Genomic DNA, 22,238 nt, shown 5'->3' with positions numbered 1-22,238 from the left:
TTTTTCAAAATTTTAAAATATATTTAAGTTATGGACTAATAGGCATCCTAGACTAAATATTTATTAGGATTTAAGTGATCGAATCAATGAGTTTAAAAGATACACATGATTCTTGAATATATCTTTGGGACATTTAACAAAAGTTACATTTTTATGATTGCCTTCTTGCAACTCCAAAGTGCTAAAATGTGATTAATTATAATTAAAAATTCATAAAATTTTCAATTATAAAGTAATCAAACATTTTAAAACTTACTATATGCAAAGAAGAAGAAAAATGAGCCAAATCCTCAAATTTATTTATCCTTTGATAGTCTTTCTTTATTTATTTCTTGTTGTAACCAATGCCATCAATGGTAATCGTCCAGGCAGACCCCCAACCTGTAAGTTTTTTCTTCACTCCATTTTCAGAGATTCTTCACATTAACTACATACTATTTTTTTAATCTACTATTTATTAAAACAACCCTTTATTTTAATTTGACATTGCAGATTATCCATTCCCTTGTAAAAATCATCGGGATTGTTCCAATAAAGCATGTCACATTCCTTTAAGACCTCGATGCATTTCTTCTTTTTGTGAGTGCATTCTTCTTTTTGTGAGTGCGTAAAAGTGGAATGAAAATGAAAAGAAGTTTTATGCTACTTCAAATCGAATTATTTTATTTGTATGTTATAATATTGGTAATTTTATAATTTCTCTCATAATTTGATTTATAATTTTATTATCTTTAAATTTTTTTTCAAACTAAAAAATTACATATATTGTTATATAATAAAATCATTCTTACATGTTCATTTGCTCAAAGTATATAGTGATAACGGCATCTTGACTATATATTTACGTGAGAAATAAGAGACCTTGACTTTTTCGTTGATTTTATCAGTGTCATATACAATAAAGATTTTCATAAATAGTCTCTTATACAATATTATTATTCTATAAATAGAGATATGTACAATCATAGTATGATATAATAATAGTTCAATACACCAGGATAGTCGAAGGGAGGTTGGCGAATCTTGAGATTATCACATAAATCATCAAAGAGTTGTAATGGAAGTTTTTTGGTGAATATGTCAGCAATTTGGTAGTGGAAAGGAACATGTAAGACTTGTACCTGACAGCGAGCCACCTTTTCATGCACAAAATGTATGTCCATCTTGATGTGTTTTGTGCGATGATGTACAACTGACTTACCAGATAGATAAACTGCACTCACTTTATCATAATATACTAGAGTGGTTGTGGTTACTAGGTAATGGAGTTCCAACAATAAATTTATAATCTAACAAGATTCAAGATTCATATATAACATTAGCGATGTTGCGGTACTCAGCTTCTACACTTGACCGAGAAAGTGTGTGTTGGCGTTTGGCAGATCATGAGATGAGATTGTCCCCAAAATAAACACAATCGCTAAAGGTGGATCACCTGGTGTTTAGATAACTAGTTTAATCGACATCAGTTAAAATACTAGTTTGTTGATAGAAGAGGGTTACAAATGAAGGTCGAAATCAAGAGTGTCGTGAATATATCGAATAATACGCTTCAGAGCTTACATATGTTGTATTTTAGGATCATGCATGAATAGCCATACCTGTTGTATTGCATAAGATATATCATGTCTTCTGAAAGATAAATATTGTTATGTACCGGCAAGACTCAAATATTGTATTGGGTCATGATATGGATTTCTAAAAGATCCATTAAGTTTTATCTTAGTGTCGACTTGTGAATGTGATAACTTGCAAGAGGATCCTGCTCATTCTATAATTTCTCTGCATATTTATTTTGAGATAATAAGAGACCGCATGTATGTTTAGTGATAGATATCCCTAGAAAATAACTCAGAGGATCCAAGTCCTTTATAGAAAATTCAGAGTTGAGTTTAAACAAAATAAAGTTACGAAGAACATCAGAGAAGTAGTGAGAATTATGTCATCCACATAAAGAAGGATCTAAGTAGTATCAGTAGAGGTGGAAATAGGCTAGGCTTTAGAAAGCCCGAGTCTGACCTATGATAAATTTATAAGGCTTGAGCCTGGTCTATGGCATACTTTAGCCTCATAATTTTTTTTTAATATCCTAAGTCTGCTCTATTTAATTAAATAGGTTTTTAAAAAATCATTAACCCGACCTTTTTTATTAAATAGGTATGGTCTGATCTGACCTTAAATAGGTTAGGCTATAGACCCCTATAGGCCGGTCTATCCTATTCTCACCCCTAAGTATCAGTACCCTGGTGATAAATGAATAAAGAGTGATCAGAGATATTGTGAGAAAATCCAAATTGGGAAACATAGTCAGTTAATCTTTGACACCATGCATGAGTTTCTTGTCTGAGACCATAAATAGAATTTTGTAGGAGACATACATGCTCATGGTATTGTGGGTCACAAAATCCAAGAGGCTGGTGCATATACACGGTTTCATTTAGATTTCCATCCAAATGGGAATTCTTGGCATCTAATTGATGAAGGCACCATGACTTAGATAATGTAATGCTAAGTACCATGCGAATAATTTCCGGATTGCCGACGCGCTGAATGTTTCACCACAATCAACACCATATTGTTAATTTGCACAATTACCTATAAGACAGACTTTTGTATCGTTAAAAAAACATCACACTTCTTCTTATGCCTAAAAATTTACTAACTTCAACTAACATTAGCACGAGGAATTATTCTTATATCTTATTATCAATAAGAGCATCATATTCGTCTTTCATGGTCATTTTTTAATTATGATAACTTAATTCATCAATGATATTTGTGGGTAAAAGAGAAATAAATTGGTGGAATGATGTGTGTAGGTTGAACAACTTACGAGTTTTGACAACACCGCGTTATGCTTGGGTGGTCATTTGAGGACAATGAGGTGCAGGAGGGAAGATATGTGTGTTAATAGGTTCAGGTGAAGAGGTGGGAATTATTTTTTTTGTGGTGGTTGGTGTTTAGGGATATGGAATCTGTTTGGTCCATGGTTGTCAGATGTTGACAGTAGGTAGAGGCATCATATGTTGTTCCATTCAAGCATTCAAAAATGATTGCTCTAGGTAGAGAGCTCTATAATTTTTGTTGTCATAAAGGATATTGAACAACCAGTTCCATGCTTTTTTCACGGTTGAATCGTGCTCGATAATGGTATAAAGAAAATAATCTAATATAGTACCATAAATTCATTGAAGGATAAAAGCATCTAGACGTTGTTAGAGGTGAGGGTCAGGGGTTTAAAGGTCGGGAAGGGATGCAAGTTCAGTCTAGATATTGTAATCAAAATTTAATGATCTTAAGCATGGAATTTAAAGAGTTCACTGTAATATCCGGTATAATTGTCACATAATAATTATAACTAAATAATATGAGTAAGATTATTATTGGACAATTATTAAGTAATTTACTATCCTGATGCAGAATTATTTCATGCTATCAAATGACACATTTTTCTACTATAGTGATATGCTCCCAAAATAATACTTTGCATCCAATATTGCTGCTACATAAACTCCACTGAACCATTTTCTATACTCTACCACTTGAACCCTAAACCTTCTAATATTTGCTCCTACCGAGTTATAGATGCTAATTATACTCTGCAATTATTATCCTCTAATTCTAAAACTCTTAAAATCTCATTGTTAGCACCATCATACTACTTAGATATTATATATATTATAATATCTAAGTACAAATACATACATACACGTGCCTGGGATAAAATGAAGAAAACGACAAAACAAGGCACATGGTGTGGGGCGCCCATCCCCCATTTATGGGGCCTTCGCCATGCATATGCTATAAAGGTGGGGCGCCAACCCCTTTGTGGTGTGGCCACCGCCCCTACTTCACTTTTTTTTTCCTACCTTAATTTCTCCGAGGTTTTTCCAGCAATTTTCTTCTCAGATCAATCTCAACCAATTTTAACCAATGCCATAATAATTCCACCAACAATTAATCATTCACAGAACACCAACTTAATTTCCACCAACAATCAACAGCGGACTGTTAGAACATGAAATGTTCAGAATATATTTTCTAGTTTTGATGATAACAGTATATATGAATTTTGTATAAGACAATGTGGTACTCTAATAGATTACATTTTCCTTTTCAGGAAAAGCATATAAAGAGTACACAACATCTTGATATTCAGATGAGTTGAACCAGATGTTCTGGATGGCTACATCAGAACAAGGTCTCAAAGTCATCAGAATGAAGACTTCAGAACATGTCTACGTCAGAACATGAGGACATTAGAAGATGGTCTTGAAGACATCAGAAGATGGTCTTGAAGAAGTGAGAACATGAAGACATCAGAAGATGAATGTCAGAACATGAAATGAGAAGCAAGCTCAAAATGAATAGCACGCTCAAAGGAACTCTCAGAGGCTGAAGCACTGAAGTTTTGATCTGCACCAGCGCTGGTAACTCTGATAATTAAAGCTGAGTGCAAAGTCTGAGTCCAGAAGGAAAGTACAAGAATGAAAAGACTTTATAGAGTCTAGTCTGTCTCTGACAAAAGGAACGTTACAATTGAAGCTACAAATAGCAAAGTCAAAAGAAGCTGTTAATGCAAGGCTCGAGGCAGTTGAGAAATTGGTATAAACATTAAATGCAGCTGTACGGAACACGCAAAGCATTTAATGCAGAAGTGGTTCAACGTTACAACACTACATTCCAAAACGCTCACATTGCTAAAGCCAAACTCTGATCTGGAAACGTAACAACTTCATCTTCCTCACTCACTCATACTGTTGTATATTCATAGTGAGTTTAGAACAGAAACTTAAGAGAAATATCACTAGGTGATAACAGCTTTTTAGAAACAAAATTTATCTCTTGTAATTGATTATTTATCTTTGTAAAAGGATAGTTTCTTGAGTGATCAAGTGCTGATCAGTAGACTCAAGCTAGACCAAAATTCCTTGAGTGATCAAGTTGTGATCAGGATACTCAAGAATACTTAGAGGTTTGTCTAAGTGGAAACCATTGTAAATCAGTTTGATTTAGTGGATTAAATCCTCGGGTGAGGTAAATCACTCTTTAAGGGGTGGACTGGAGGTAGTTGGATTGAACGAACTAGGATAAAAATAATTTTGTTCATATTTTTATTTTGCCATTGAAAGAAAACCCCTTATTCAATCCCCCCTTTCTAGGTTCAAGCACATAACAGTGTTAGATAAAAGATTCTGGAGAAAAACACGCTATGGCAACCTCAGTTCCACCTCCCATTGAACAAAACAACAATAGCAACAATGGATATAATGGATTCAATAGACCACAAGTCTTTGATGGTGAAAATTTTGAATACTGGAAAGAAAAGCTAGAGAGCTACTTTCTGTGTCAATATGGTAATCTATGGAATACAGTATTGGATGGTTACAAACATCCTGAAGTTTCAGGAGTCAAAATCAGCAGGCAAGCAATGAGTGATGCTCAAAAGAAAGATTTCAAGAATCACCATAAAGCAAGAACTATTTTGCTAAATGCCATATCTCACGCTTGTCATACCCCAAATTTGTCCTACCCCTTTGCAATTCTATCTGGCTTATGCATCTCATAATATCATGTGCATATTTCCATTAGGGTATTAACATAACTCATGCATCATAAATAAATAAATTGGCATGGAATCAAGGATCTTGGAGGATTAGGGTTTCATATGAATCAAGCAAGATTGTTTCAATAAAATCCTTCAAAGCCAGGGACTAAGGCTTGCTTCTTTGGGCTTGTGATCATCAGAGTTATGGTTGTACTTTCCTTAGGGACTTCTCTTCAAGGTATTCTATTGATATGGTCATCCCAAGTGGTATGTGATTTCATTATGTCTTTCTATTGGGCCCTAGTCAAAAGCTATGAATTTGGACCTTAAATTCTTACTCATAGAAAGTGATGCGCCTCCTCATGCTTGTGGTCTCCAATTGGATTTATGAGGTTTGGTCTTGGGCAATATCTTAATACTTGGGCTTATTCACTAGACGAAGATTGATTCATGTTGTTGTGTGTGCTTATAAGTCATTTACTTTGAAGTTCCTGCAAGATTTTATGGAAAATATGGTCTTACGTGAAGACTTTGGTTTATCACCCATCATCATTATTCAAAGTTCATTCAGAGACCGCCAAAATTTCAAGGAACAAATACATCCATAAACCATTTTCAACACAAACATCATTCAAGTTCAATTTCAAAAGTGAGAACCCAAAGGAAGTGGATGGAAGAATAATGTCGAATCCTCTTTTGAAAAGTAGAGACACATTTACGTATTCCATTACGATTCCATTCATCATTCCATTCAACAAAAGTCCAAACAAGAGTACAAAGGTTATACAAAATATGATCCAAACATCCATTCAATATCCATTACAAAATTACACAAAAATCATTACTTCCATTTATACTGCCCTATAATCCCACACTTTCAGTCAAGATCATTCAATGAAATTACAAAAATCAGCTGTTGACCATGAATCAAGTTAACCGGATTTTGAACTCTCGAAACCTATCCCTGCAGCTCCACTTCTATGTTGTTTTCTTCCCCTTTACATCCTCTTCACACCACCACTTGCTACATATGTCATTCAGCAGCTTGCAACCAAACAAATTCAGAAACAGCCCCTGCACAATTAACCAAACTCCAAACCTGCTCCAATTCTACCATCCCTGCATCAATTCAGCATACAAAAAGAGACAATAAACAAGTTACTACATTACAGCCATGTTCATCAACAGAAATTCAAGTAATGCAAATCAATGAGAATTCAAGTAACAAGTCAAAGTGTAGGAGGATGAAAATGGATTTAGAAGCATACAGTTCTGCACATGAACTAAAACAGGAATTCCTTTTCCGACTCGATCCCATCATACCATTTCAACAAATTCCTCTCGACATTCTTCAGCCACTAAAAACAACACCGAGGCAGCTCTGCATTTCAAATAGCACCATACCTGCATAATTCAGAAGAGAATATTTACAATTCAGAAAAAAAGCCAGGTTCAGTCAACAAAAATCAATCACCGGCCGATCACACTCACGGGAAGATGCAATAAACAGTGTACATTCAAACACTACCTACAACCATTTTTCTAACATTCACAAATATCCCATACTGTCCAAAAATACATACAGCAAAATGGTTTTGACAGTTCACTAACAATTCAACCACATTACATTCTAGCAGTCATACCTGCAAATACACTAAGCCCTCCTAACAACCTCTTAACCTCCTAACCAATTCTATAACTGTCAAAAACACCCATAACAGAATCACCAACTGCCCTGTAACAAACTTCTAACCAACTTAACTTCCCTAACTAACTCTCTAACCTCTCAATCCAAGCCCTTCAATCTTTAACAAACTCCCTTTCAATCTAATGGCTCACACTTCATCCCCTCAGCCTATATAAACAATCTTTCCCTCCATTTTTCAGATTACACACTCATTCTCCACCAACACACGCCATTTTTCACTCTCACATTCTTCTCTCATTCATCTTCATCAATCTCTCCACACCATTCTCCATTCACTTTCACCTTCTCCCTCGGTTCACTCTGTATCTCTCTCAGTCTCTTACCTCACCTCACAAAAGCTCACGAACCTATAGCTGTCAGAGCTTCATCAATGGAAGCTCTGAACGGTTGAGCTTGGCCTTCATCCCTCAGTCTCACGCACAATCAAGAATCAAACAGAAAAAGAATATTCAGAGAAGAAGAAGATTGATAACAGAAAGAAAGGTAAATTCACCTCTATTCATTGAATCGTAGTGCAACAAACTTGAACCTTCATTCATCTTCTTCGATTCAACCTCGAGGAGTTCTCACCACTCTCCATCAAGGACTTCGACATCACCTTTCACCACAAGAAGATCTCAGAGCTCGTTCTTCGTCTATCTCGTTCAAGATCCGCTCTGCAATCTCAATCTTCAATCGCAATCACCATAACATCGTGCTTCATCAGCCTCAACAGTAGCAACAACATGTCCTCTATTCGTTCTCATCACGGGCAAAGTTGCACCGGACCAAGCTCTGAGAGAAGCGATTTGATCGGAGGGATTGACGTGAAGAGCTGAGAGACGGGGAAGATTAGAGGAGGCTGATTCGTGTTTTCGTCCACACCGGATACGTGAAATCAGAGAGGTGAGAGCGAGAGTTAGAGAACTGAGATTGGGAGCAAAGAGATGAAAGAGCGGAAGTGAGAACAAGGAATCGGAGAGACGGACGGAGAGGTTTTCAGCCGGAGAGGTTTAGTTCCACCGCCGCGCCATTTCAATCGTGAAGAAGAAGAGAGAATAAGCTGAATGGTCACAAGGTTTTTTACCCTAATTCCCCTTTCTATTTTTCTTTTTTAATTGATTAAATTTTCTAATTGAATAAACATTAATCTGATAAAAAAATCTGAAAATAATTGTTCATATGGGTCACTTGGGCCTTGACCGAAACTTCTAATTCATAGTCACCCCTGCAAGCCCGTTACACCCCCAGTCATAAAAAATCTGAAAACTATAACAAAAATCATTCTGGGCCTGTTACTGATTACACCCTCCCCTGGGCCCACGCATCCTTTCTTTCCTTTACAAAAAATATGAAACAAAAACCTCCTTCGGCCAACTCTGGACCAGGCCTGCGCCCATGCTTTCTACACCACTAAAATCAACATACACCCCCTGACTCCATTAAAAGGTTAGATCTTAGTTTTCTTCACATAGTTTTTTCTATTACTTTTAGTTGATAAAAACATAATAATCACCGTTAATTTTGTTAGACTTTTAGGTAATAATTGACATATAAAAATGCAATAAAAAAGGTTAGGTTCTTAATTAGGTTTTAGGATAACTTTGACATTTAATTTCCTTCATAAAAAGTGCCATAAAGAATAGTAGTATTTTCATTCTTTCTACTATATTTTCTACTTGTTCTTTCTCATGCTTTTATGCTATTTTCAATATTCTACTTAGTGCTTTATTTTTCATGTTTCTTTTACTCCTAACCTTAGGTAGAAACCATGACAACATTAGGTAGAAATTCCTTTCATACTTAGGCTAGTCTCTTTTTCTTTTACAACCATAAAACATCTAATAAAAATACTTGAATAAATTCCCCATAAAAAATACAAAGAAAACACTTAAAACATTAATAAAAAAGTGAAAATTTTAAAAAGGGAATGGAAGCTTGAACACCCCTTGCTTTAGGGAATGTTCGAGTGCCTGGATTTCCCTTGCTTTAGGGTTCCATTCGGGCGTATGTTCCCAAATTCTAAAAAACACAAACCAAAGAGTAACTCGAGTTTCCCTTGCTTTAGGGATTTCCTCGAAACACTCAAACTCTCTTTCCTCTCTCTTTTTCTTAAGGGCATTGTTATCTCTGCTCTATTGCATCCTAGGTCGATCCCTATGCAAGAGCGCGAGCGTTAACGCCGCCCAACTAAAAAACACAAAAACAAACAGAAAATCTTGAGCCGAACTACGGCGCTCTGATTCCTGAAAAGGATACGTAGGCATCAAGTCGCGGGGCTTGAACGAGCACACTTGTAAATAATTCCTTCTTTTCCCCGTATTTCTTTTTGCATTCATTCGCATGTAGACATAGACATAGTACACACCCTTTAGATAGAAACAAACATAGGTGGATACCATCGAGTACGATGGGCGCGAGGGGTGCTAATACCTTCCCCTTGCGTAACCGACTCCCGTACCTTGATTCTCTGGTCGCAAGACCTTGTTCCTTCCTTTGTTAGGTTTCCTGGTATTCCTTTCCCTTATGGGATAAATATATTGGTGGCGACTCTGTTCATTTTTCGCGAGCGTGCGACAACGCTGAGTATGAAAAATTTACTAACAGGGAAACAACGCGTGATATGTTTGAATCCCTAAAAATGACCCATGAGGGAAATGCTCAAGTAAAGGAGACAAAAGCTCTAGCTCTCATTCAGAAATATGAGGCCTTCAAGATGGAGGATGATGAAAACATCAAAGTAATGTTTTCTAGATTTCAAACTCTGACTGCTGGGTTGAGAGTGCTAGACAAAGGCTACACCAAAGCTGATCATGTAAAGAAAATAATCAGAAGTTTACCCAGAAGATGGGGACCCATGGGGACAGCCTTCAAGTTTGCTAAGAATCTAAATGAAGTATCTCTTGAAGAGCTCATAAGTGCTCTAAGGAGTCATGAAAATTGAGCTGGACGCAAATGAACCTCAGAAGAAAGGTAAATCTATTGCTTTAAAGTCAATTAATAAAAACTATACTAACGCTTTTCAGGCAAGAGAAGAAAGTTTTGATAAATCAGAATCTGAAAAAAAAAGATGAACTATCACTTCTATCCAGAAGAGTAAATCAACTCTGGAAAAGCAAACAGTGAAGATTTAGAAGCTTCAAGACACCTGAAAAGGGTGAATCCTCTAGACACATAAGATCTGGAAATAAAGGTATAGCCTGCTATGAATGCAATGAACCTGGACACTTCAAAACGGAATGTCCTATGTAACACCCCATAAATTCTGATTTATTAATTTAATTGAATTTTTAGATTAATTAATTAATATCAGTATTTTAAATTGGGATTATTGAAGAACTATGAGTTAAGGGACATTGGGCCGGATGGTGATATTAGTAGTGTGTGAAGGACAGAAAAACACTTAGAAAGGGGGGTTTGAATAAGTGTAGCTTTAAAAACTAGTAAGATAAAAACTATTTGCACAATGATTTTTATCCTGGTTCGTTGTTAACTAAACTACTCCAGTCCACCCCCTTGGAGTGATTTACCTCACCTGAGGATTTAATCCACTAATCACACTTGATTACAATGGTTTTCCACTTAGACAACTGCTAAGTCTTCTAGAGTATCCTGATCACAACCTGATCACTCTAGGAACAAACTGCTTAGACAACTTCTAAGACTTGCTAGAGTATACTGATCAACAACCTGATCACTCTAGTTCTTACAACTTAATGTAAATAAATTCTTTTAAGAGTTACAATGCTTCTTATAAAGCTATTATCATAACTGTGATTTTCTCTTAAGTTTAAGCTTAAATCTCACTAAGATATTACAACAGCAATGTAGTGAGCTTGATGATGAAGTTTGAGAGCTTTTGAATTTGACAGCGTTTCAGTTTAATGCGCAAGTGTTGTATTTAGCTTCTCATTAGAACTTCATATTTATAGGCACTTGAGAAGATGACCGTTGGGAGCATTTGATGCTTTGCGTATTCCGTACAGCATTGCATTTAATGTTTCACTCTTTTGTCAACTACCTCGAGCCTTATTTTCGCTGTGTCTACTGACGTTTCCTTTAATAGCTTCTAACGTTCCTTTTGTCAGCCAGCGTAGCCTGCCAGTCTAGTACTTGCTTCTGATCTGATGTTTATGTAAACAACGTTTGAATGTCATCAGAGTCAAACAGCTTGGTGCAGAGCATCTTCTTGTCTTCTGACCTTGAAGTGCTTCTGAGCGTGATACCATGAGAACTTCACTGCTTCTGCTTCTGATCTCAAGTTCTTCTGATGCTTCCATAGACCCATGTTCTGATTCTGCTTGACCATCTTCTGATGTCTTGCCAGACCATGTTCTGATGTTGCCTGCTGAACCTTCCGAGTCAGTGCTTCTTGCGCTGATTTTGTGCATACTCTTTATATAATTCCTGAAATGGAAATTGCATAGTATTAGAGTACCACATTATCTCATACAAAATTCATATGCTTGTTATCATCAAAACTAAGAATATTGATCAGAACAAATCTTGTTCTAGCAATCTCCCCCTTTTTGATGATGACAAAAACACACATAAATGATATGAATTTGCGATCAGAATATCAGACGGCTAAAGAAAATTACACAGCTATAGCATAAGCATATAGATAATGTGTGAATATGTCTCCCCCTGAGATTAACAATCTCCCCCTGAGATAAATAATCTCCCCCTGAAATAAATACTAGAAGAATTTTTGTAAATAAAAGACTTCCCTGAGTATTTCAGTAGAGACTTTCACATATGCTTAGATCTTCAGAACATTCACATCTTCTGATTCTTGCTTCCATAGGACAGCTTCAGAACTTGAATTTCCTAGATCTTCAGAATATTCATAGCATCTGATTCTTGCTTCCATTGGACAGGTTCAGAGCTTGAATTTCTTGAGTCATTGCATGCTAGATTGTATCAGAACATTGTTGAATGTACCAGAGCATCATCAGAGCATCTTTACATCCTGAAATGTTACAGAACAAACTAAATGACAAAAGTCAGCATGAATGAATCAGAACATAAAATATGTATCAGAACATATAATTATGTATCAGAGCACACAAACATAATGTTGCAGAGCATATTTTGTAACTAAAAACATGCATCAGAACATATAAGGAATAAGAACAAAAGCATATTCTATCATCAGAATATCAGAACATTCTTCCTTCTTGCTTCTGATTCTTGAAGCTTTATAGCACTCAGCTTGCTTCAGTTTCCATGAGCTTGATTCTTTACAGAATTGCTTTTCCCCATGTCTTTGCTTCTCATGTTGAGCTTTAAAGAGGGTCTTCAATTCCTGCATAACAACACTCAAAGACATAGAACTTTGCAAGTTCTGTTAGAAATGTGGAGCCTTTCTCCCAGCAACTGATAAAATAAATCAGATCATTTATCACATTTTTCTCCCCCTTTTTGTCATAACATCAAAAAAACATAAAAGATTCAGATGAAAAACAAAAGGACAAACACATAGAAGAAAAAGGATAATTTTCATTAAGCACGGAGAAAAGGTTCAGAAGTACAAGAGGAAGGGCAAGGGAAGATGCAAAGAAAAACAGATGCAGCAAAACAAAAGAAAACAATCAAAGACTCAATGACTAAGATGACCCTAGTTTTGACATGATCTTGGCCAGCATATCATGAATCCCATTGTTGCTCTTATTCTGCCTCTCCATGAAAGCACGAAACTCAGTGTTGATTGATCTCTGCTCATCCTGGTTCTTCTGAATGACTTCCAAAGTCCTTGCAAGACGAGAAGGTTCATCAGAAGAAGCTTCACAACTTCTTTCTAGAGGGATGGCATTTTGATCCGCAGCTTCCATGGTCAGATCATTTGTAGGATTTTCCTCAATAGGAATGGTTTCAGCAACATGATCTTCAGCATCTGCTTCTCCCATAGAAGCATCTCCATACTCTGCAGCAGGAACCTCAGAATCTCCATTCTCAAGAGCTTGAAGAATGGCAGCCAGATTCAGTGGAGCAGAAGGACCTTCAACTTCTGGTGGGTCAACAACTTTTGGAATGACCAAGCTTGGATCTTCCTCAGAAGGATTTTCCCTCAGAAATTCAAAGAGAGTCCTGAAGTCTCCGAGCAGAACAGGATATTGAGGTCTCCAGACCACAATCTCCCAGCAAGGGTTAGCTTCCAATGCAGCAGCAATTCTTGCTTCTTCCAGCTCATCCACAAATCGCTTCTCCTCAACAGCAACCTTGTTTCTGAGGGGATGATAGTAGATACCATTATCACCCTCCAGAAGATAACCAGCATAACCAGGGGCAGCAGCCACTAGTCTCTTCTGTACTCCCATAGCTCCTACTTGAAAATCCTGGCGAAAGCTTCTCCAGAGGTTTCTCGTAGAAACATCATCAAGACCATTGAAGAAAGCATCCTTCAGAAGGTCAAGCCGGCTAATCACTTCATTTCTGAACAGCTCCAGGTAGATATGGGGTTCAGGTTCAAGTGGGTTGAAGGTGAATTTGTAGTCAGGGTAGAGAAGGCAGTAAGGGTTGGATTTTCTGGTAGTTAGGGGATGGGATAGAGAAGGTGGAGGTGCGGTGTTTGAGGAAGATGGGATATCTGTGGGAATGATTGAGGATGAAGGGATATCTGTGATTGGAGTAGGTGAAGAAGGAATAATTATAATGGGGGTTGATGAGGATGGCTTATCAGAAGGAGTTGGAGGAAGAATATTTAGTGGTGTAGGGTTTAAGACAGGAGTAGAAAGAGAAGGTGGAAGAGGATTTGGTATAGTGAAGGTGTTGTGTGGTTCAGAAGGAGATGGTTGGGTAGAAGATTGAGGTACAGAAGGAAGAGTAAAAACATGCCTGGAGACAATTGCAGAAGGAGCATTTGCAGATCTGGGAGTACGAAAGGAATCTCTAATTTTCTTCTGTCGATATTCTTGAGTGTTCACCTTGTAAGGATCATAGGTGATCTTATGCTTCTTAGCTTTCTTGGCCTCATCTTCTTGAGCCTTTCTTTTTAGCCTAGCCTGTTGTTTCTTCTGATCCTTCTTCTGAAGATCAGCTTTTGACAGAAGCACTCTACCACGGATCCATGCAGGATCAACTTCACATTTTTTCCTAACAGAATCTTCCAGGTGGTGCTTGACAGCCTTGTGAAGTTCTAAATGAAACAAAGTGGCAAAACCTTCAACAGGAACTCTCCTTGACAGAATATCCGGAAAGCTTGTACCAACAGAAGATACCTTCTGGATGAGATCAAGTCTGAACAGATCAACACCGTTGAAGATAGGTCATTGAACAACTCCAAGAAATTGGGACGCTCCAAGGGTCCTAATAGAATCCAACAGATTACTTTCCATCAGAATATCAGATATCATTCTGGCGAAAGGAATAGTGTTTCTTGGAATATGAAGACTCTTCGCCCTTTCTTCTTCTCTAGACTCAATAATGGAAGTCTTCAGATTCTCAAACAGAATGTGAGAGATGTTGAGTTCTATCTTTCTGCCAATGCAGAAGAGAGTATACTTTGATCAGGACTAATGTAGGCGGAGGAGGAGAATAACTGCTTCCTGTGGTGAAGAGAACCCAGGATAATCTCAGCCCACACTTGATAAAACGGCCTTAAAGTACCAGTGTTATGAGATTCAAGCCCAATAGCATGAGAGATTTGTGTTTCAACCTGATACTAGTTAACCCTTCCAGGTTGAGGACCGGTGCAACCTTCTTCATCATCCAGGTTGTATAGCTTCCTGATGAGCTTTTCAGTAATAACCACTTCATGCCCTAGCACGATGGAAATGATGGCAGTTGGGGTAACCGTTGCGTGTACCCAGAAATCCTTCACCAGTTCAGGATAAATTGGTCCAACCAATCTATCGAGATAGTTTGACCATCCATGTGCTAATATCCTTGCATCACATTGGAAGCCATTTGTTCTTAGATTGTTGAAGTCCACAGCGGACTCACAGAGAACTTCCAGTTCTTCAGTGGGAATCATGCAGGTTTTCAGAGGAGCATACCCATATTTGCGTAAAAGAATCTGAGTAGAAGTAAGTCTTTCTGCAGGGCTTGATGAACTTGAAGATAATACATGATGATTATGCTTGGTTTCAGATCAGAAACTAGGGTTTGAAGGAAACGAATGCAAAGAGAGATACACAAATGGAGAGAGAGTGAAAAAGATGAAATGAAGATGAAGCGGGTTATTTAAACGGTTTGAAAAAGAAAATAAAATAAAGTAAAAAGAAAACTGTTTAAAAGAAATGATTACAAAAAAAATGACATCAATATGCATTTAATGAGAAATGACGTTAGGAGAGATAAAGTAACAAAATGAAATGATTTTGCACAGTTACCTAGGGCGGCGTCTCCTCAACTGCACGCATGCTTGTCCAAAAATAGTGAACACGTGTTCATTTTCTGGAAAGACTGGTGACAGCTGTTTTACTATAAAAGAGCTTCTGAATCAACTTAGATAATGAAACATTAGTAGTAACAGAATCAGAACTTCTAATTGATCATTATCAGAACTTCTTATAGCTGCCTAGTCCTAACATATTTCAGAAGTTATTCATACACAGATCATCTCATCTTCTCATTCTGGGCATAAGTCCATACTGATATTCTTCAGAATGAACTTAAACCTATCTTCAGCAAGGGGTTTTGTAAAGATATCAGCCCATTGATGGTGTGTATCCACAAAGTTCAAGGAAAGAACACCCTTCTGAACATAGTCCCTCATAAAATGATGTTTACTCTCAATATGTTTAGCTTTGGAATGTAAGATAGGATTCTTAGATAAACATATAGCAGAAGTATTACCACAGAAAATAAGAATGTTACTCTCATATATCTGATAATCTTCTAGCTGACTCTTCATCCAGAGCATTTGAGTGCTACACCCAGCAGCAGCAACATATTTTGCTTCTGTAGTTGAGAGAGCTATGGTAGCTTGCTTCTTGATGTACCAGGAGATCAGATGACTTCCAAGAAATTGACAACTTCCAGAAGTACTCTTCCTTTCAATTCTATCTCCAACATAGTCAGCGTCACAGAATCCTACTAAGTTGTATTCTTTAGATCTTCTGTAGACTAAACCAACGTTAGTAGTACCTTTCAGATACCTCAGAATTCTCTTAACAGCAGTTAAGTGAGATTCTCTATGATCTGATTGGAATCTAGCACACAAACAAACACTGAATAGAATGTCAGGTCTAGAAGCAGTTAAGTATAGAAGAGATCCAATCATACCTCTGTACAACTTCTGATCTACCTTCTTACTTACCTCATCCTTACCTAGAACACATGTTGGATGCATAGGAGTTTTGGCTTCTTTTCTTTCAGAGAGATTAAACTTCTTCAGAAGTTCTATCACATACTTCGTTTGATGAACATAAGTTCCATCAGAAGTTTGGTTGATTTGAATCCCAAGGAAATACTTAAGCTCACCTATCATACTCATTTCAAATTCAGCCTACATAGACTTAGCAAACTCCTTTCCAAGTGAAGCATTAGATGTTCTAAAGATAATATCATCAACATAAATTTGACAAATTAAAATATCCTTCTTAGATGTTTTACAGAAAAGAGTCGTGTCCACTTGTCCTCTAGTGAAACCATTGTCCAGAAGGAAAGAACTTAATCTTTCATACCAAGCTCTGGGAGCTTGCTTCAACCCATACAATGATTTCTTAAGTTTGAAAACATGTTTTGGAGACTTAGAGTCTTCAAAACCAGGAGGTTGGTGGACATAGACTTCCTCATCTATATAGCCATTTAAGAAGGCACTCTTAACATCCATCTGATACAGAGTGATGTTATGTTGAGTGGCAAAAGAAATCAATAAGCGAATAGATTCTAACCTGGCCACTGGTGCAAAGGTTTATGTATAGTCAATCCCTTCTTGCTGACTATATCCCTGAGCCACCAGTCTGGCTTTGTTTCTTACCACATCTCCCTTCTCACTGAGCTTGTTTCTGAACACCCACTTTGTACCAATGATGTTGAATCCTTTAGGTCTAGGAACCAAATCCCATACATCATTCCTTGTAAACTGATTTAGTTCTTCTTGCATGGCAATTATCCAGTCTGGATCTTCTAGAGCTTGATCAACAGAAGTTGGCTCGATCAAAGAAACAAGACCTAATTGACATTCTGCATTGTTCTTAAGGAATGCTCTTGTTCTGATGGGATCATCTTTCTTTCCAAGGATCACATCTTCTGAGTGAGCAGAGGTGAGTCTAGAAGATCTTCTGACTGTTGGCTCTTCAGAAATTCTGAGATTCTCTAAAGATGCAGCAACTTGATCTTCTGATTCTTTGCTTCTTAGACTTTCAGCTTCTGGAGCTTTGCTTCTTGGTTCTACAGCTTCTGATATGTCAATATCTATATCTGCAAAATTCTCAAACTGCTTTGGCTTTTCAAGACCATGCTGTCGCACCCTAAATTTTGACCTAAGTTTTTTTTTCCATCTGCAATACATCTAGTCATAATAGGTTCATTTACATCCATTATCCTTTTATTATTTATTTTTTTAATAATTGACTTATTTATTGATTTGAAATGTCATTATTAAATAAATGAATATTAAACTCAAAATTATAAATTTGAAAAAAAATAACAAAACAATGAGTTTTCTTCAATTTATGTTTTATTAGCATTTGCATCTTGCATCTTTTTAATTAATTAAATATGACTTGTTTTTGGGTTAAAATAAAATAGGAATAGAAATAAGATTTCATTAGTTTTAGATTACATCAATAGTTTTATTTACAACAGGCCTACTTTCTTTGGCCCACTCCTTTTTTTTTTTTTTCATGTTCAAACATTGGTTCTATTTTTTCCTTTAAACTAGTTTGCATCAGACAAAACAAAACAAAAAAATTCTTGCTCATAAGATATGGTCCCACGCCAGACAAGCTTGCTGTCCACTACTCTGAACTAGTTCAAAACCTTGTGGCTGCTCCACTGTACCAGCCTGCATAAGTCCAAAAACAAACAAAACTTCTGTCCAAAAACCTGCAGCAAAAGCCAAGTCTTTCACCAAAATAGCCAAGACAATACCTGCACAAAAAAAGCATAGAAACAGATTACTAAAATTGTTCAAAACCTATACCATTTTCCCCCCAAAACCGATTTGAATCCATCTATAAAAAGGGAGGAACAACAACACAGAAGGGGGGCGAAAAACCCTAGAAGAAGCAGCCACCAAAACCTAATAGGAAAACTCGGTCACCTTGCACCTTGCTCTGCTGAACCATAGTCTCACCTCCAACATACCTCACACGCTCAAACGGTAACCCTCCAAACCAACACTCATAGCATATTTCAAACAACATCACTGACCTTAATACCCTGCACACAAAGACATACTCCCTCACAAACCTTCATCAAGCAAACCCTTCAACTCAGAACATACAAACTAATCTTCACTCACACTCTCAATCTCCCTGCAAACCTCAAACCTCTACTCTAAACCGTCAAATCTCACATCCACCCTCAATCTCATACCAATAAGACTACACTCAACAGAACCCTCATATCTCATCCTCCCAAACTCGTTCATCAGTAATCCACACAAACTCTGATAACCATACACTACAAGAACACCTAACGCACAGAACACTTAAACACACATCGAGCAACACAAGATCGCAGAGCAGATACAGAAGCAGAAGAAAATATCTTGAAACGCTCAGAGCAGAGAGATTTGAGGAGTTACCTTACCCTGATATCACCTTCTGAAGCTCTCACGCTCGGTAGATCTTCCGTAAACTTTGATTTATTAACTGTTGCTTTATTTTGTACATTGCATTTTTCTGTTCCTCTTGACTTCAGATGTATCACGTAATTATCAGCTAAACATATTGAAAATTAGGGCTTAGGGTTTATGGGGATAAGGTATCAACTGGATTTACGTGTGTTTGCTGTATGTTTTGGTTCCATGGTGATTCGAGTTAGAGCAAATCCTTGAGAGCGAAATCGAGTGAGATCCATGAGAGAGCACCGATTGAGAGGAGAGAGGCCATTTGGTTTTTTAGGTTAAGTGTGTGGTGTGAGGAACCGGTTCAAACCGGACCGGGTCGGGAGCATAGGCCCATCTGGGTTCTTTTTATTTTTTTTTATTTTTAATCTTAATTTGATCCATAACTGCAGGGCCCAGCGCCTAATTTAATCTCAGCACCTCCATTTCAATTTTGTTTTTATTTTAATAATTTTCAAAAAAATATAAGTACTAGTAGTAATTTCTTCTTGCCAAACTTTAAAAAAAAAACGAAAACAAATCTTTTTACTAAAAAAAAATATCCTTTTTCACTTGAAGTATTTTCTTACAAAAAGATCAAAAAATATTTTCTCTTAGATGTATGTTTATATTTTCTTTCTAAATAATTTAAAATAACAAACATATTTTTCTTTTAATTCATTAATCTCACTTCACACTTCAAATAGTTTCTTAATAAATCTTGGTCAACACCAAGTATCTTTTCGAACTTCATTTGTCACAATCAAAAAATGTTTTAATAATCGAATCGAGTTTTTGTCAATAATGGATGAAAAGAGGGGGTTGTACGTACTTGTACAAGTTGCTCTAAAGCATTTAGACGATGGCCGTTAAGCTTTTGTTTGAATGCTTTGATTCCATTAAGGACCCTTAAAATTCAATTTGTCTCACCTTTCTCTACAAAACGTTTTTTATCAAATCGATTTCGGTTTATAGTGGATGAATCAAGAGGGGGTTGTACGTACTTGTACAAGTTGCTCTAAAGCATTTAGACGATGGCCGTTAAGCTTTTGTTTGAATGCTTTGATTCCATAAAGAAACCTTTTAACTTAGTTCGCAACACTTTTTTTCATAAAAGAGCGATTCACACGTCGTTCATTAAAATCAAACAACAAAAATTCGTAGTTTTATCCCGAACTACGATTGCTCTGACTTTCCCATTGCACTAGGGAATACGTAGGCACAAGACACAAATGTCTTGGCGAGCACGATAATAAAAAACTTTAATTTTGTTTCTTTCTTATAATAATAAAACGCAAGTAAATAACAAGCTAACAATCGATCACGAGAATAACTAAATGGGTCCCATCGAGTACGATGGAGGTAAGGGGTGCTAATACCTTCCCCTTACTTAACCGACTCCCGAACCCTAATCTGGTTATCATATTTATTTTATCCCTTTTATCTTTCTTTGTGGGTTTTATCATTATTTTCCCTTCCCTTTTGGGATAAATAAAATTTGGTGGCGACTCTGTATTTCGAATGTGAAAACGCTCGAATATTTTTGGCCGGCCGCTACACATGCTTATCATCAAACCTGATATTGATTGATTCTTCTACAACCAATGTCTCAGTATTGTATACTCTGTAGCCTTTAGAGCGTTCAGAATATCCAAGAAGAAAACATTTTTGTGCCTTAGAATCAAACTTACCAAGATGATCTTTAGTATTCAGAATAAAACACACACATCCAAACGGATGAAAATATGAAATGTTGGGCTTTCTGTTCTTCCACATTTCATAAGGAGTCTTATTTAGAATAGGTCTTATAGAGATTCTATTCTGAATATAACATGCAGTGTTTATTGCTTCTGCCCAAAAGTGCTTAGACATATTGGTCTCATTGATCATGGTTCTGGCCATTTCTTGCAGAGTCCTATTCTTTCGCTCTACAACTCCATTTTGCTGTGGAGTTCTAGGGCAAGAGAAATCATGGGAAATACCATTTTCTTTGAAGAACTCCTCAAAGAATCTGTTCTCAAATTCGCCACCATGATCACTTCTGACCTTTATGATTTTGCACTCCTTCTCAGATTGGATCTGAGTGCAGAATTCAAAGAACACTGAATGAGACTCATCCTTGTGTTTTAAGAACTTTACCCATGTCCAGCGGCTATAATCATCTACGATGGCTAATCCATATTTCTTCCCTCTGACAGATGCTGTTTTGACTGGTCCAAACAGATCAATGTGCAGAAGTTCTAACGGCCTTGAGGAAGAGACAACATTCTTAGATTTGAATGCAGGTTTGGAGAACTTGCCCTTCTGACATGCTTCACAAAGAGCATTTGATTTATATTTCAGATTTGGGAGACCTCTGACCAGATTTAGTTTGTTAATCTGAGAAATCTTTCTCAAACTAGCATGTCCTAATTTTCTGTGCCAAACCCATTGCTTTTCAGAAACAGACATAAGGCAAGTCACCTTCTGCTTCTCAAGATCAGAAAGATCAATCTTATAAATGTTGTTCTTTCTCTTGCCTGTAAATAGGATTGAGCCATCCTTCTGACTTACAGCCTTGCAAGACTTTTGATTGAAGATTATGTCATAACCATTGTCACTTAATTGACTTATGGACAATAAGTTATGCGCTAATCCTTCTACAAGAAGTACATTAGTTATGGAAGGAGAGTTATCAATACTTATGGTTCCTGAGCCAATAATCTTGCCCTTCTGATCTCCTCCAAACTTGACTTCTCCACCAGACTTAAGCACCAAATCTTGGAACATAGACCTTCTTCCCGTCATGTGTCGCGAGCACCCAGAGTCCAGGTACCATGACATTTTGTGCTTTGCCTTCTTTGCTGCTAAGGATATCTGCAACAGAAATTATCTTCTCCTTAGGTACCCACAATTTCTTGGGTCCTATCTTGTTAGTTTTCTTTAAGTTCTAATTGAACTTGGGTTTAGCATGATAAGTAACAGGAGGAACAACATGATATTCTTTGGGTTTGTCAGCATGATATCTTTTAGGTTGTGTCACATGCTTCTTGGTGTGTGTTGTGTTAAAACTCTATGCATGTGATGTGAGCTTGATATCATGTGAGTGGCCATATTTGAACTGATCATACAATGGCTTGTATGTGATTTTCAAATCATCAACAGATTCAAATTTATGTGAGGTATCACCCTCATAGCCAAAACCAAACCTTTTGTTTCCAGAGACACCATATATCATAGAAGCAAGATGACTTCTGCCAAAAATTCTAGATAGGAACTTTCTGAAGCTCGAGTCATATTCTTTC

At 36.9% G+C, this 22,238-nt stretch overlaps 1 long non-coding RNA gene across 4 annotated transcripts; it reads left to right on the top strand.

The window, feature by feature from the left end:
* Positions 1–251: 251 nt before the first annotated feature.
* On the top strand, positions 252–2,603 carry LOC131656622 (uncharacterized). 4 transcript variants are annotated; one of them, XR_009300202.1, is made up of 4 exons: positions 252–383; positions 493–684; positions 998–1,153; positions 1,260–2,598. It is a non-coding gene; the product is annotated as an uncharacterized LOC131656622 (long non-coding RNA). The 4 variants fall into 4 exon arrangements; XR_009300203.1 differs by having other exon boundaries at positions 493–579; positions 998–2,603; XR_009300201.1 differs by having other exon boundaries at positions 493–668; positions 998–2,592.
* Positions 2,604–22,238: the final 19,635 nt, after the last annotated feature.

Source organism: Vicia villosa, linkage group LG3 (genome assembly GCF_029867415.1).
Source record: "Vicia villosa cultivar HV-30 ecotype Madison, WI linkage group LG3, Vvil1.0, whole genome shotgun sequence".
Taxonomy (NCBI): Eukaryota; Viridiplantae; Streptophyta; class Magnoliopsida; order Fabales; family Fabaceae; genus Vicia; species Vicia villosa.
The sequence above is the reverse complement of the archived record's forward strand: the minus strand, read 5'-3'. Positions and strand labels throughout refer to the sequence as shown.